Below are 14,140 nucleotides of genomic sequence, written 5' to 3' on the forward strand. Positions count from 1 at the left end.
CGCCGGCACAGGGGCCGGCACAGACCCCGGGCCCTGGGGAGCGGCCACGTCGGGCCCCGCAGCAGAACCCCCCAAACCCGTCTGTGGAGGGGCTGTGGGGCTGGGCGTGCTTCGGGCCGCTTCACGAGCCTCGCCTGCTTTTCCAGGGGCCTGTGACGTGTCCTAGTGCATTAAATAACTTTTCATGTTCTTCTTCCCCAAACGGAATCCTCACCACTTCTCCTCGGAGGAGGTTTGCAGAGGGAGGGAGGAGTGGACAAGGACAGCCAAAAGCTTCCTCTGGTGACCTTCCCAGATCTTTTGTTTCCGTGGAAGAAAATCACAGCTTCTTGTCAGTTAAAATCTCTGCAGCTGGCACCAGCCTTCAGACCTTTGTTCCTTCCCCACTCACTGCCTCTTTCCCTCTTTGCCCTGACCACCTCACTCCTTTTCCTCCAAGGTGGAGACGACACACGTGCATCTCGGGAAGAAGGAAGGACTCCTTCAGTGTCACAGCAGATTAATTTATTTTGAAATAATGAAATCCCCAACACTGTCATTAAAAGGAAAGGCTGAAGGAGAAGGCTCTCTGGTTGTCTTGCAGAGGTGCAACTGCTCTCTGAGCCACGCAAAGACAGCAGGAGGACATGCCCTTCCAGTCTGGCCGCGCTCTGCGGTGAGCAGGCATGTGTCACCGGGTCAGGGGGGGACTCCAGCACAGGCTTGTTGTCCCAGGCTCGGCTTTGTGAGTCAGCCCTGCGCTTCCTCAAGAGCAGTGTCTGGCCTTGTGGCTGGCAGAGCCCAGCTCCATGAGCCCGCCCGGCCCACGTGCTGCTTGCCTTGCCTTGCCTCGCCTCGCCTCCCCTTGAGTCAGCAGTGAGCAGCGAGGGCACCAGCCTCGATTACAGCGAGCCACGGACAATTTCCGTGGCTGTTGTTAGCTTTCTAGTCCTTTTCATTGCACCCTGCTCTTACAGGCAAACGGAGACAACGTCACTTGTGGAGAAGTTAGGGAAAATCAGTTCTTGGGGTCTCAGTATTTTTAAACAAGATGTCTTTTTAACAAATTTTTTTAAAAGTTAGGCATAGTTTTAATATAGATGTGTTTTCCTTCTATTATTGCAATTTTAAGTTATTGTGGTTGCAAAATATCTTACCTGAAAAATGTCTCCATGGCCATCTCTCAGGTATCTCCCCCTCCCCCCGCATTTTACAAATTTCTTCCTTAGCACTGGAAATCAAAGACCAGTCAACCTCTTGTTTAATGGCTTTGAAAAATAATTTTAACCATGCCTTTTATTTTAGTGGAGAAAAATACAACTGTGAGTTACTACTTCATTTGGGAGTGATTGATCCATTCTTCAAGGAATAATTAAAATTTAGACTTCTTCCCCCCCCCATAGTGGGGCCTTTTTGCTTATAAAAGACTTGTGTTCTAATTGAAATGTAGTGGGTTTTTGTGAACCTTAAATCAACATTATAGCTAATTAATACTCTGATTGGTATTGTGATTACTTCATTATTAAAGAGAAAAAAGGAATATATTGTAAATCCTTTGAAGGTGCACAAGCTGAAACTTGCTTTCTGCATCACAGCTCAGCGGGGGGATTTTCAAGGTATTTACTGTTTATGCCACCGTGGGGTGGTAATTGTGGGCAGTAAGTAAAATTACCCTCGAGCTGTTGGATCTGCAAAGCAGATGACTCCTGGATAGCGTGTAGGTTGTATGATGAGCTGGCCTTTATTGTTGGTTGGGTTCATAAGAGGCGTTTGGGTGCCGGGCCCCCTGCCCCTGAAGAGTGAGGTACCTCTGGGAGCGTTAGGTGGAAGGCTGGGGGGCTCGCTCGTCTGGAGGGTCCTGGTGGGAGCTGGCAGCAGGGGGAGATGTGGCACGGGCGGCTCTGCACAGCCCTCAGCCCAGTACGTGTCCTTGGCTTGGCTGGAGCCCTCTCCAGGGGCAGCAGGAGGCAGAATGCCCCAGAAGGAGATGAGGGGGCTGAGGAGGAGGTAGGAGCAGTTGCTGTAGTGCCAGACGGGTAAGTGGCAGCAGGGATCTGGGGAGCAAGTGGGGGGAAGGAGGAGCTGGAGCGTGCGGTGCCAGACGTGCCTTTTCTCAAATGGGGTTCAGCTGTAAGTGAACAGGGAAGAAGCCTTAGAAAAACTCTGCATTTCTGTTTACATGGGTGCCAAAAACTTTTCCTCTCTTCACCTTCTTAACAAAACCTCACTGTGGTATGTATGCGGTGTGGAAAGCCTTAGGCTATAACCTGTGCTACACTTCTTACATTTTTAAATAAATGTACTCAAAAGCATTTGCATTACACGTGTCCAAATAGAAAGCACCTAATCCATATCTTCATTTGCTTTAACTGATATCACGCTATCTCTGCTAGAAATATAATGTGAACAGGAGACTTTCCAGTTAGCTGTGGATTTCTGTCCCCCTCCTGCCCAGACAGGCGCGTTCCGCAACACATCCTAAAGGAAATCTCTTCAGTTCCAAAAACATGGCCTTCGTCGTCTTGTATTGGCAGAATTTTCTGTTCTTGGGTGACACATGAATTGAGTATTCGTGCATTTGTTATCACGAAGGTAAATATGATCGGTGAAAACTTGTTACTGTCCCTGTGGAGTACAGTTTTCGAAAGCTTGTGGTGAGTCGGGGATGTAGTAAGTGAGCGGGCTGGGCGAGGAGGCGATGAGAGCAGCCCCCAGGAGAAGGACTTGGGGGATGGAAAACTGCCTGTGAGCCAACAACCTGGGCTGGGCTGCACCCCAAGCACGGTGGGCACACGGTGGGCTCCGCTCTGGGAGACCCCCCTGCAGGGCTGGGTCCAGCTCTGGGGCACCAACAGCAGAAGGACACAGACCTGCTGGAGCGGGGCCAGAGGAGGCCACGGAGATGCTGGGGGGACTGGAGCCCCCCTGTGAGGACAGGCTGGGAGAGTTGGGGGGTTCAGCTGGAGGAGAGAAGGCTCTGGGGAGACCTTAGAGCGGCCTCCCAGGGCTGAAAGGGGCTGCGGGAAAGGGGGGGGACTCGTCATCAGGGGGAGGGATAGGACGAGGGAGAACGGGGTTAAACTGACAGAGGGAGATTTAGATGAGATCTAAGGCAGAAATTCTCCCCTGTGAGGGGGGTGAGGCCCTGGCACAGGCTGCCCAGAGAAGCTGTGGCTGCCCCCTCCCTGGAAAGGCTCAAGGCCAGGTTGGACAACCTTTGGGCAACCTGGGCTGGTGGAAGGTGGCCCTGCCCGGGGCAGGGGGTGGCACTGGAGGGGCTCTGAGGTCCCTTCCCGCCCAGACCATTCCATGATTAATCAAAGGTATGCTGGCAGAATTTGCCATCTGTTGCTGCTCTGTATCCTTCATATTGAGCTTTGTACTCGGAACTAATGTAAAGAAAATAACCAGTGCCTTATTTTAGCTGAAAGTATTGGCATGTGAGATGATTGATACAATACATCAGTTGTTTCTGGGAGAGCATTTGTATTTCAAAGAAGAGGAAAAAAAGCATTGAACCCAGAGATTTCAGATGGGCTTGCAGATCTGTGAGATGTGTCCATTTGCTCCATGCTCTTGGGTCTATCTAATAAAGAAATAAAATTGCTAAGTTTCCTTAGTTTTGCTGTTGTTTCTTAGCATGTCACAGCAACATCATACACTGAGAATTGTGAGATTTCACTGTAATTAAACATTCTTTTCCAGAAGGTACTTTTAAAAATCAATTTAGAATTTACAGATTAGAAAGACTGACATAAAAACTTACTGGAGTTCAAAGACTTGAAATTTTTTAAGGGGGTTCCAAAGTTCTGGTAGAAAACACTGCCTGTTGTGGGATGCTTTTTTGTTCAGACTGACATGTCTTCCAGTACTGAGTTTTTTAATATTGTTGTGGAACACACAGCTTATTTTTAAGCAACACAAAAAGTTAACCAAGTCTCCTACTGACACTAAAATAAAAAAATCAAAAAACCAAAACCAAATATGATGACAACTGAAAAACCCAAGCCAAACAACAGAAAAACCCCACCCCAGAGATATTCAGTAACTTAAAATAAAATTAGCAAGACGGACTGAGTACAGGAATTAGTCTGAGGAGCTACTGGGTTTTGTTTTGGCTAGCCCCGAACGCTTAGGAAGGAGCAGGAAATTCCTCCTGCACTAATAAAGTCTGAAAATTTACTGGCACAGTGCAGGAAGATAACATTTTTTATTAAACAATATTTTTTTTGGTATTCATAATGAGTAGATTTTTTAAAATATCTTCTTTACTGTAATAGATGTAAAAGGAGATACCTTAAATCACAGCTGGCCTGCTTTCAGGAAGCGCATGGTCCATCAGGTTTGGAAAGCCTTGCCTGCCTTGAATTTGAGCAAAAGCTGTTTTAGTGATAGTTCATTGTATTATTTTATATTGTATTACTAAATTATGCTGTATTACTAGTATATTGATTTATTCTATAATATAAATATTAATATATTTCAGGAGGACTGAAATTTGAAATAGAAAAGGGAGATACAATTATGTTTTTGTTGTAGATAGTAAAGATAAGTTATTGCAATTTTTCCAGAGTTTTCCTTGTTTTCCCTTCATCTCAAAGCATCACAGGCATACTGTTACAACGGAACAAAAATATTTTACTATTCCATATAGTTTTTCTTATAGAAAGTTGAAAATAAAGCATTGCTGTGTGATGTGATTTTCACACGTTCCAATTTTAACAGTTTCATTAAGACCATCTGATTAAATCTGGTTTATCAGTTGCTTAGTCCTGTGTGCCTATCTTTGTAGATTAAAACAGTCGATGGAAAAATACCAGGTTGCTAGACTAGTTAATTTGTGTGCAATTTTAACGTCAGGATGCATCAATACAAGCAGTAAAAATACTGTATTGTCACCAATAGAAACGTTTCTGCTGCGGTCTGCAGTGGGTTGTTTTTAAGTTGCTGGCTTGGTTGCTTTAAAGAACACCCATGAGTCCTCAACTTCTCCATGTTTGTTGGGGCTTTTTTCCCTGGTATTTACTGAGTAATGTCTTTCTAAATTGATTGTTCTCAAACTTGTGTGTTATGATTGAGTATTGTGAAAACAAAGTACCTTGCTGTGCAGATGCTTTCTGCATTTGGAGGCATAAGCGTTATCTTTTCCTCTGAGTGGCAGCTGAGATTGATCGTGCTTCAGAGGAATGTCAGTGGGTGAAAACTTCCGACAGCACCTCCTTCGGTCACGTTTGGTGATCAGAGGAGCAGCTCAGAAATACTTCACCTTACAGTCCAAGAGTTGAACGCGTTCTTTTACTTGTATGGAATTTTTTCCTTACAAAACCAAGAGCTACTAACACTGAGCAGGTAGCTGCTTTGGTATTCCATGCTTCTCTTGGAGCTAATAATTGGTTCTGTATGATCCGAAGCAGACTTCTTCCCCGGGTTCACTGGAATGAGGCAGTTGGTAACAGCATGTTACTGTCTCTGCGTGGCAAACAGCCGCCTGCCTGCTTAGGCTTCTCTTTCAAAATATTTGACGTGTCTGTCTCACTTCCAAGTCTTTAGATGGGCGAAGTTAAACATGTTGGAGGAAGGGGGGACAGGGTATGCTGCTGCACAAGCTCCATCCCTGTGCTTTCCCTCCTGCCCGGTATCTCAGGGAGGCTGCCTTCCCTTTGGTCCCTAAACTTAAAAATAGCCTGTAGCTGACTCAAATAATTTGCACATAGCACAGAATTACAGCCAGGCTAGAGATTTTTATCTTGGTGCAAAAATGCCTTCTAATTGTAGAAATCCAAGTGTGGTGTGTCCTTTTGCCTCCCGTAAGAATAAATACTGAGTGTGTGAAACCTCTGCAATGTCATCCTACTAACGTTCATTAACTGATTAACAACCAACTGCAGAGCCTCTGCTCCGGCAATTTAGAACGGCCTCAGACAAGGAGAGCAAAGATGTAGCTGGGATAACTACACAATCTTCTTAACTGTCTTAATTTTTACAACTTTTATTTTCTCAAGCTTGCCATCATGCCACTGTCTTTTATATTTACCCTTGTCAATGGCTTTTATAATTTCTTAAGCTAAGGCATCAGTGGAAGTCCTTATGGAAGAGTACAGTTTGTTGAAATTCAGAACTCTTAAGCTTGCTTGGCCTGTATTTCAGAGTCAAGTTTTGGTTCCAGACAACAGATGGATAACTACTGTTCTTCAGCATATGTTGTTGCAAGAATCTGGCATTAGCATTTAAAGGTTTAAAATAAGGTTCTTTATAGAATATGGGGAAAAAACCCTGGGAAACAGCTAATACTCTGTGTTCCTTCAGAGTATTTCTCCTTCATTTTATACAGCTTTTTATAAGGTAGTGTAAGTTGGGACTTCTTATCTGCTTTACCATTAAATTCCCATAATTCAGCTGAATCTAGTCATTCAGGATTGGAAGGGGTCTTGTTTGTAGAGCTGGCCTGTTTCCTCGTGCCTGGGCGAGAAGCCCGGGGACGCAGAGCTGCGGGTCCTTCTCCTCAGGCATCGGCTCCAGGCCATGGTCGGCCAGGGTCATCGTGCTGGATGGATCTCTAGTCTGATGCAGTCGCTTTGCTGATGTTCTTAGGGGCATCTGGATTTACTGCACACATCGGATATTTGTACTTCTTCAGTCTGTTTGAAACAGGACAGTCCAAGCTGAAGGCAGTGCTTACAACTGAGGTTATGCTATTTTTTGAAATAGAATGCTTTCTCATTTTTAATGCATTCCATGGTCTCCTGTATCGTGGGGGGGGGAGCAGCTATCTTTGCAGTAGTATTGGTGACCTACTTTGCCTTTCAAAGATCTTGCTGATGGATGGTTGAGACTTCTTGCCAGTGTATTTTTTAATATGAACGTGAAGCAGTCTGGTGTGATGTTGACCCGGGTTGTAATACGTTAAATTTGTAAATGTATGACCGTAGGTGTATAAACACAAGCCACCTTTTTGGTTTTAAGTGCACATTAGCTTTCCCCTCAGCTTTTCCTTGACGGTAGAGCTAGTGTCCGGTGTAATTAATCTTGTCCAGTGCACTGAACGTGGACCTAGTAACATGGAATGACGTGGTGCTAATGCCTGACTTTATTTCTGTTTTGCCTTTTTTACCTCCAAGCAGGTATTGGGAGATGCAGTGGCTGCCTCTCCCCTGGCCAACGTCAAGAGCATTTCTTCATCTTGATGAAAGAGTATGTGTCTGTCAAACTTGCCGCAGTGTAGGATTTATGTGTAGGTTTGTGTGTTATCTTCAAACAGAATGGTGATTTACTCGGGTAGGGGACGTTCAGCTCCTCCCCCAAGTAAGTTATTTATCATGACACAACTACAACTGTGCAGATTTTTCCTGTGCTGCTCGCTGGGGATTGGGTAGAGCAGCAATGGCCTTGACTGGCTCTCATCTGAACGGACAGGATCAGATCCCCATTTAATCCCAGGTGAACTTAGACCAAAACGCGAAGTCTTCCCATAAAACTAGCAAGGGGGGACGCAGTGGCTTGAACTAATTGTTTTCAGATGCCAGTTTGTACTGTTAAACGTGGTGGAACCTGAATACCTGGTTCTGAAAAGCCCGTGGATGTCCAGATGTGCTGGGCGTTAGAGTGCCACGGGTGGATGCTAAATGTAGTAATAGCTTTGATTATTAATAAGTTCAGCTACTGCATGGAGATATTTGTGTATATTTTATTCAAGAGCCCTAATTGAAATGGCCCTACCACAGAAGGAAAGCAAGCAAATCACCTTGATTTGACCTTAACATTTTCCAGTTGCAGAGATGCCAGCAGGATATGAATCAAAGCAAAACTGATTATAAACACATCCCAGAGGAGCTGGCTACTTTTTGCTGGTTTAACTGTGTGATTGAAGTAGTTTGAATTCCCTTATGGTAGATATGATTTTATTTGTATAAATAAAAAATAAATTGAGTATGCCAATATCATAGGAATCCACTCTGAGGATCCTAACAGTGCAGTTACAACAGTGAAGAAAATAGCCACCAATTCTGTTCTCAAGTGATATATCCTGTACATTTTTTCACATTTCCATTATGTTCGTTACACAGAAATTTTCTAATTTATAGTTACAGAGATAAATTTCTTTATGGTCATTTAAGACCTATTTGGCGTTTTCTCAGATGTCTCCTTATCCTCGTTTTTCCCCCAAGTACTCATAGAATTTGTAGACGCAGGGACGAGTGTGAGGAGTCCTCCCCCCGAGGAGGAAGGAGCAGCAGAGACAAGGGGTGATGAACTGACCACAGCCCCCATCCCTGCCCCCTGCGCTGCTGGGGGCAGGAGGGAGAGAACTCGGGAGTAAAGTTAAGCCTGGGAAAGAAGGGAGGGGTGGGGGGAAGGTTTTAAGATTTGGTTTTATTTTCGCCCTGCTCTGATTTGATTGGTAATAAATTTAAACTAATTTCCCCAGTGGAGTTTGTTTTGCCTGTGACAGTAATTGGTGAGTGATCCCTCCCTGGTCTCTGTTTTGCAGGGTTTCTGCCTGTCAAAAAGGAGGGTTTGGTCCTTTTGTCATCATGACAGCCTTTGAATTCTGTCAGACCTGCACAACCAGCTGCAAATGTGAGAAACAAGACCAGTGCCAGGCACCGAGTTAACTTGTATTTCATTACAATAGAAGCAGCAGTTTAGAATCTCTGCTGGAAGTGTAATTTTGATGTATTGTACAGCAGCATGTGCCCGTAGCCATCTCACAGGAATAACTAGTGAGTCCATATTCTTCTCACCAGTCACTTGTTTGTGACGACCTTATTGCCTGTTACAGAAAGTCACTGGTCACCACCTGTGGCTTGGGTAAAGAGCAGCAGCAAGATTCCCTGCTGGAGGTCTTCCATCGTAACGTGGGTGCTCAGTGCCCCGAGCCCTTCCTGCCTACCAGACCCCCACGGCTTTGCAGGACGTGTGAAGGCCCGTTGTTTTGGCAGTGTTAGACACGATCAATCACAAGGGAATTCCTAGTGGAGAAACTTCTTTCCAGATGGAGCTTTTCATTAACACTACTTTTTTGTCTTCCTTCCCGTAAAGAGGCTGAACCCATAATCATGACCATTTGAAAAGAGAGACCATGTTTAGCTTATTCTGTCTTGGGTATTACCTGACTGTGTTTTCTCTTCAGACAAATGTTTTTGTTATTTTTGTCATTTCTTTGCTGCTTTAGCCAAGTCTTGTTTGGCTTGATTGTCTGTAACTTTCACATAATTTCACTTTTATTTGAATTGGAAAACAACAGTTCTCAAAATAAATGGATGTGTAGATTTCTCCTCTCCCCTTAGGGTGCTCAGCTTTTCCACTTGTGTCTCTCAGAGCAGGTGTGCTTCCCAGAGAAGTAATTCTTCTCTGGCTTAGATGTAGGCTGTGTGCTTGTCTCTGTCAGCTCTTCCACCCCTTTGGGTAGGCACACGTTTGTCTGGTAGCACTGCCGTCAGGCAGCCCTACTGATCCCAGCTGGTTGATATCACCACATTGTTTCTGTTTCGTAAGATTTGTTCTTCTCCAATCGATGACTGCCATTAGGTCTGACTACTTAAAATTATCCTTCCATGTAAAATTTAAATCGGTCCGCAGCAATGTGGTCCATGGCTGTTTCAGCAAGTGGCTTTTTTTTTTATTCTTGTCTTTTAGGTTTGGGTTTGTTGAGTAAATAAACATTTTTGTTGGTTTAATTGCTTGTTTGTCAGGCATGAAATGAGTACCTGTGGCCCACCATTGTGATGATTGTTCATGCATCAATCAGTGTCTAGCAAAGCTGGGTCTTACAGGACCAAGATTCTAGCTATATTTGTTTCTAATGGAGCTTCCACCCCAAAGCTTGAGTGGCCCCTGCCAGCAGCTATCTCTTCCTTGCTGTTGGAGAGACACCCAAAAGCGTTAATGGTCATGCTTTAAACTCTGGCCTTTTTCACGTGAAGGAGCACTAGTTACAGAAATGAATAGGCTCCAGAGACGTGACCTCTCTCTGAAGTTGAAAGCTGGTAACATGACTATTCCTATCTTTTGAATTTTGCTTTGGTCAGTGGGTCTTACAGTTCACCAATGGATTACGTTTATATAACTAATAAATAGGAAATACCAGAAATGTCTGTTGTGAAGACGCTGAATCGACAGTTTATTTTTTGGTGGGTGTTGAGAGTTTGTGGCTTTGAATGTGCTGTGCTTGGCATGGATGCATGTCTGTCCATCTTTTGCAAATAGGTCATTAGGGGGGTTAAATCATTAGTTCTTCACAGTTCAGTGTGAAACCTGAGGTTCGCATTGCCATTCCAGTAAAGAAAGTGTGAATTCACTTTCATGAAGACTTACTTGGGGATAATGAGGCCTAAAGACTTGGCCCACCCCCGGGAGGTGTTTCCTGGTGACAAATAGGGAACAAGTAACCAACCTCGTATCAGAGCTTTGTCCAGTCTCAGCTTTACTACATTTTCCTTTGTTTAAATGCTTTATATTCCTAATTCCTGTTGAGGACAGGAGCAGTGATGGTGGTGACCTTGGCTTGGAAAGAATTAGGGCTTGCTCCTCAGAGCGGAGGGCTGTCTCCCTGGCGTGGGCCTCAGCCCCGTGGCCATGCCCGATCCCTGAAGCACAGCGTGCCGTGCCCCGGCCCTCCCGCCGTCCCCGGGCAGAGTGGTTGTCCTGGGCTCACAGTAGTGGCTCTGTGTCTGCATTTCTCTGCACCGCTGCTTTGTCTGGCGGCGGCTGGCCCGTGTCGAACGCCAGCGTCGCTCGGATCCCTGCGCACCGCTGCGCGCCGCCGAGGGCAGGAGCTCCCCAGCAGCACGGGTGTGTTACTCCATCAGCTCCCTTGCAAGTCAGTGTTACCTTTTAGGGTGACCGCAAACAACAGGTTAAGGGACTTCTGGCTTATTCCATGTATCTGACAAAATTGCTGGGCATATCCTTCCTGTGGCTCAACAGGAGGATGTTGACCAGCAACAACAACAGCAGTATTAAAACTGGATGAAAGTGGGACAGGGTAGTATGTGAGTGTGTTTACCTGCTCTATTTGGACATGTCCTGAAGTCTGCATTAATAGCCTCACTGAAGTCTATTTTTAAAACCTATAGAAAAAGATTTTAATGTTCATCAGAAAGTGTGTGGAGAGTCACTTGGAGTTAACCAGCAGCATTACTGTAGAGAAACAAATTACAGACTCTACTTGCCGTTGCAAGGAAGCAACTTCTTTAAAAGTGTTATTTTAAGAAATAATTATATGCACGCTGTGTAATGCAGGCATTTTTCATTAAGTTTTTATTGTGCTTTTGTTTGACAAAAAAAGTGGAGTGTTACACACTTCCCTTAAACAAGAGAAGTGTAATGTAGATTTTTTGAGCCTGTTTTTGCCCCTCCTTTGCTGGGCATGTTAACATTTGCTCTGGTATTTGCAGCTTTACCTGTCTGGTCATATGAGAACTGAGATAATAGAGAACGTACTAGGTGAGCTTTAAAAGAGAATGAAAAAACAGGTTGAACACTCTGTGGAACCTCTTCAGTGCCTTTCCTGAAAAGCTCCATTTTAAAATTTTTGGATTTGAAGTGGTCTTTCACAAAGGGAATGGCAGAAATGGAGTTAGGTGATAGATATCCTGTTAACATCTGTATTTTATCCTGCTGTCTGTGATACTGAAAAGGTGACTAGCAACTGACTTAAAGCACCTTGCCGAAACGTTGCATTTTTAGATAGCATAAGTGATGTGTGTAACGTATTTTCAATTCCGGCGGTATGATAATACGGGTGTTTCTGGTTGAGTCCTCCCTTTCAAATAGGACTGGGTTTAGTACTTTATTCTGCTGATGGTGCTCGGGCTGTGTTTGGCTCAGGGTGCTTTCCTGCCCGGTGCTCAGCTGCTTCCTCTTCCTTACTTTGCAGTGCTCAAAGTTCAGTTCGATATCAGCTATCTGAAATCATATATATTGCTGTGAAGCTTAAGTAAGACATTCTAAAAATGGAAAGACATGCTTCTAACTACAATTACTGTTTAAGCGTTATATGAAATAGCAATCTTGCAAGTTCTGGAAGTGCATTCTTTTCTGCTGTTGTCATCCATGAGTGTATTTCCTGAGTTATTACATCGACGTTTTCCTGGACTTGCATGGTGCAAGCAAGAGCAGGCTTTCTCTGTTTTGAAAGTGGAAATCCCCTAAACCAGTAATTAGTTCTTGTGTTTTTTAAGACTTAAAATTGTGTAATTTTTCAACTACTTGATGTTATTGAGAGGATTTGCTTTTGGTAGCTGTTTTAAAACCCTCATTTTGAGCTTTATGTTGAAGCACAGTGAAAATAACTGATTGAGTTTATAACTTTTCTGGTCATAGGGTTGCTTGTTTAAATAGCTCAGTATTAGTTGTCAGGCATACCTAAATGGTAACTGTGAGCATTTAATTTTTAATTTTTTTCCATTATCTGTAGTTATGAAAAGATCTAAAAACCAAATTTTGTTTGAATTTGGAAGGTGGGAAGAGCACCCCAGTATCCCATTTAGAAGAGACAGTAACACTTAAATAATGGATAGTTATTGTGTGACACCTGACCAGAAGATAGCAGGCACTTTTAAATGTTATCCTTGATTCTTGTTTTTGTCTTTCCTGCAGTGACTTCAGTATTTCAGCTGTTACCACTTTTCCCCATAGCCTCTGTTTCATATCCAAACACAGGCAACTCCCACATAAAACTTGCTCAGCTTTGGCTGCTCTCTTCTGGCTTTTCAGCGGATCCAGCATGAATTGGGTGCACAGGGCTGGATATCCTTTTTCGCTGAGCAGCCTGGGAAGATTGTGCATTTCAGTGCAACGGGCAGTGGAAAATGAGCAGGAGTGATAAAGGGGGTAGCTCTCCCCTCCTTTGTCACAGGAAAGTGTGCTTTGATTGCAGGCACCCAAACTTCATGTTTCCCACAGAGCCTTGTCGTGTTAGTTGTCGTCTGCATGGTGTTTGTCCCTGCTTCAGCGGGGGACTTGATGGTCTTTGTAGCTGTGGTGAGCGTGAACACGGGCGGGCAGGATGGTGTGTGTGGAGGTAACACGAAGCCAGGGGGTACTGCTGGGATGGACAGGCCAGCTCCAGCGTTCCGTTTGAGTTGCCTCGAGCATGGCGTTTGTTTCTCGGTAGGTTCTCCTCCAGCTGGCGATCTCTGAAGGCTGGTGTGGCCACTCAGGGCAGGTGTGTTCCCTGCCCTGCCCCAGCCCCCGCAGGGGTGCTGGTGTTCGCTGTGTCCCGGTGGCCCTGTCCGGGCAGGACCCGTCACAGCCCCGTCTCAGGCCTCCTTCCGATGCGAGGGAACTGCTCCCTGCTGCTTGGACTGCAGCTCCCTAACAACTCAGACTGCTTACCTCTTCCCCTGTGCTATTTCAGCTGCTTGTCAGAAGGCCACGTGCAGTGTCAGAAGCTTTACATTCAAGTTCTATTTCTTCTAATGCTCTTGTCATAGACCAAAATTAGGCAGATTTGATATAATCTCCTGTTGACAAATCCACACTGTTTCTTAACACTTGAAGTTCTAGTGCCTGTTACAGGTTTTGGTGTGGTTAATTTTCCCTGCTCAGAAATTAGTATTAGACTAGAATACGGGGCAGGGAGTTACAAATAAGAATGATGATGTCGTCACTGGTGTTTGAGATTCCTTTGAAACTTTGAATTTGAGCTTTTAAAATACGTTTGAGTCATATTTTCAGTCATTCAGGAACTGAGGCAGGATAGCTATCTAAATTGCCTCTCCAACTGGTAAACTTTGTCATGAGATGGCAATGGTTTATATCAAAGCTGTACGCCTGCAGATTTTATAGGAAGAAATGTTTATCACTGAGAGAAGAAAATGGCATTTTGGCATCATCATGGCACGGTACTTCCACACAGCAGGAAGCCTGTGAATACCGGCCTGAGAGCTGCTTGTTTTAACTAAGCATCAGTAAAATACCTGAACCATTTGCTGTCATTCAGTATTTGTTTCCCTTTTTGACCATTTCCACACTTAATCTTCATTGCTTCACTATATACTTTTCTATCCCTCTGAGTTTTCTTGTTGCTGTATACTGAATTCTCTATGTTTTGCACTGCGGGCATCTTTTTCATAATGTGGTTAAAATTATTGACATTATTTAGTGTACCAAACGTTTTAACCTAAGTGTCTAGCTTTATAGCTTGGCTGCACCATCC

The sequence above is a fragment of the Athene cunicularia genome (genome assembly GCF_003259725.1).
Source record: "Athene cunicularia isolate RWA chromosome 7 unlocalized genomic scaffold, athCun1 chr7_part1, whole genome shotgun sequence".
In the NCBI taxonomy this organism is placed as follows: Eukaryota; Metazoa; Chordata; class Aves; order Strigiformes; family Strigidae; genus Athene; species Athene cunicularia.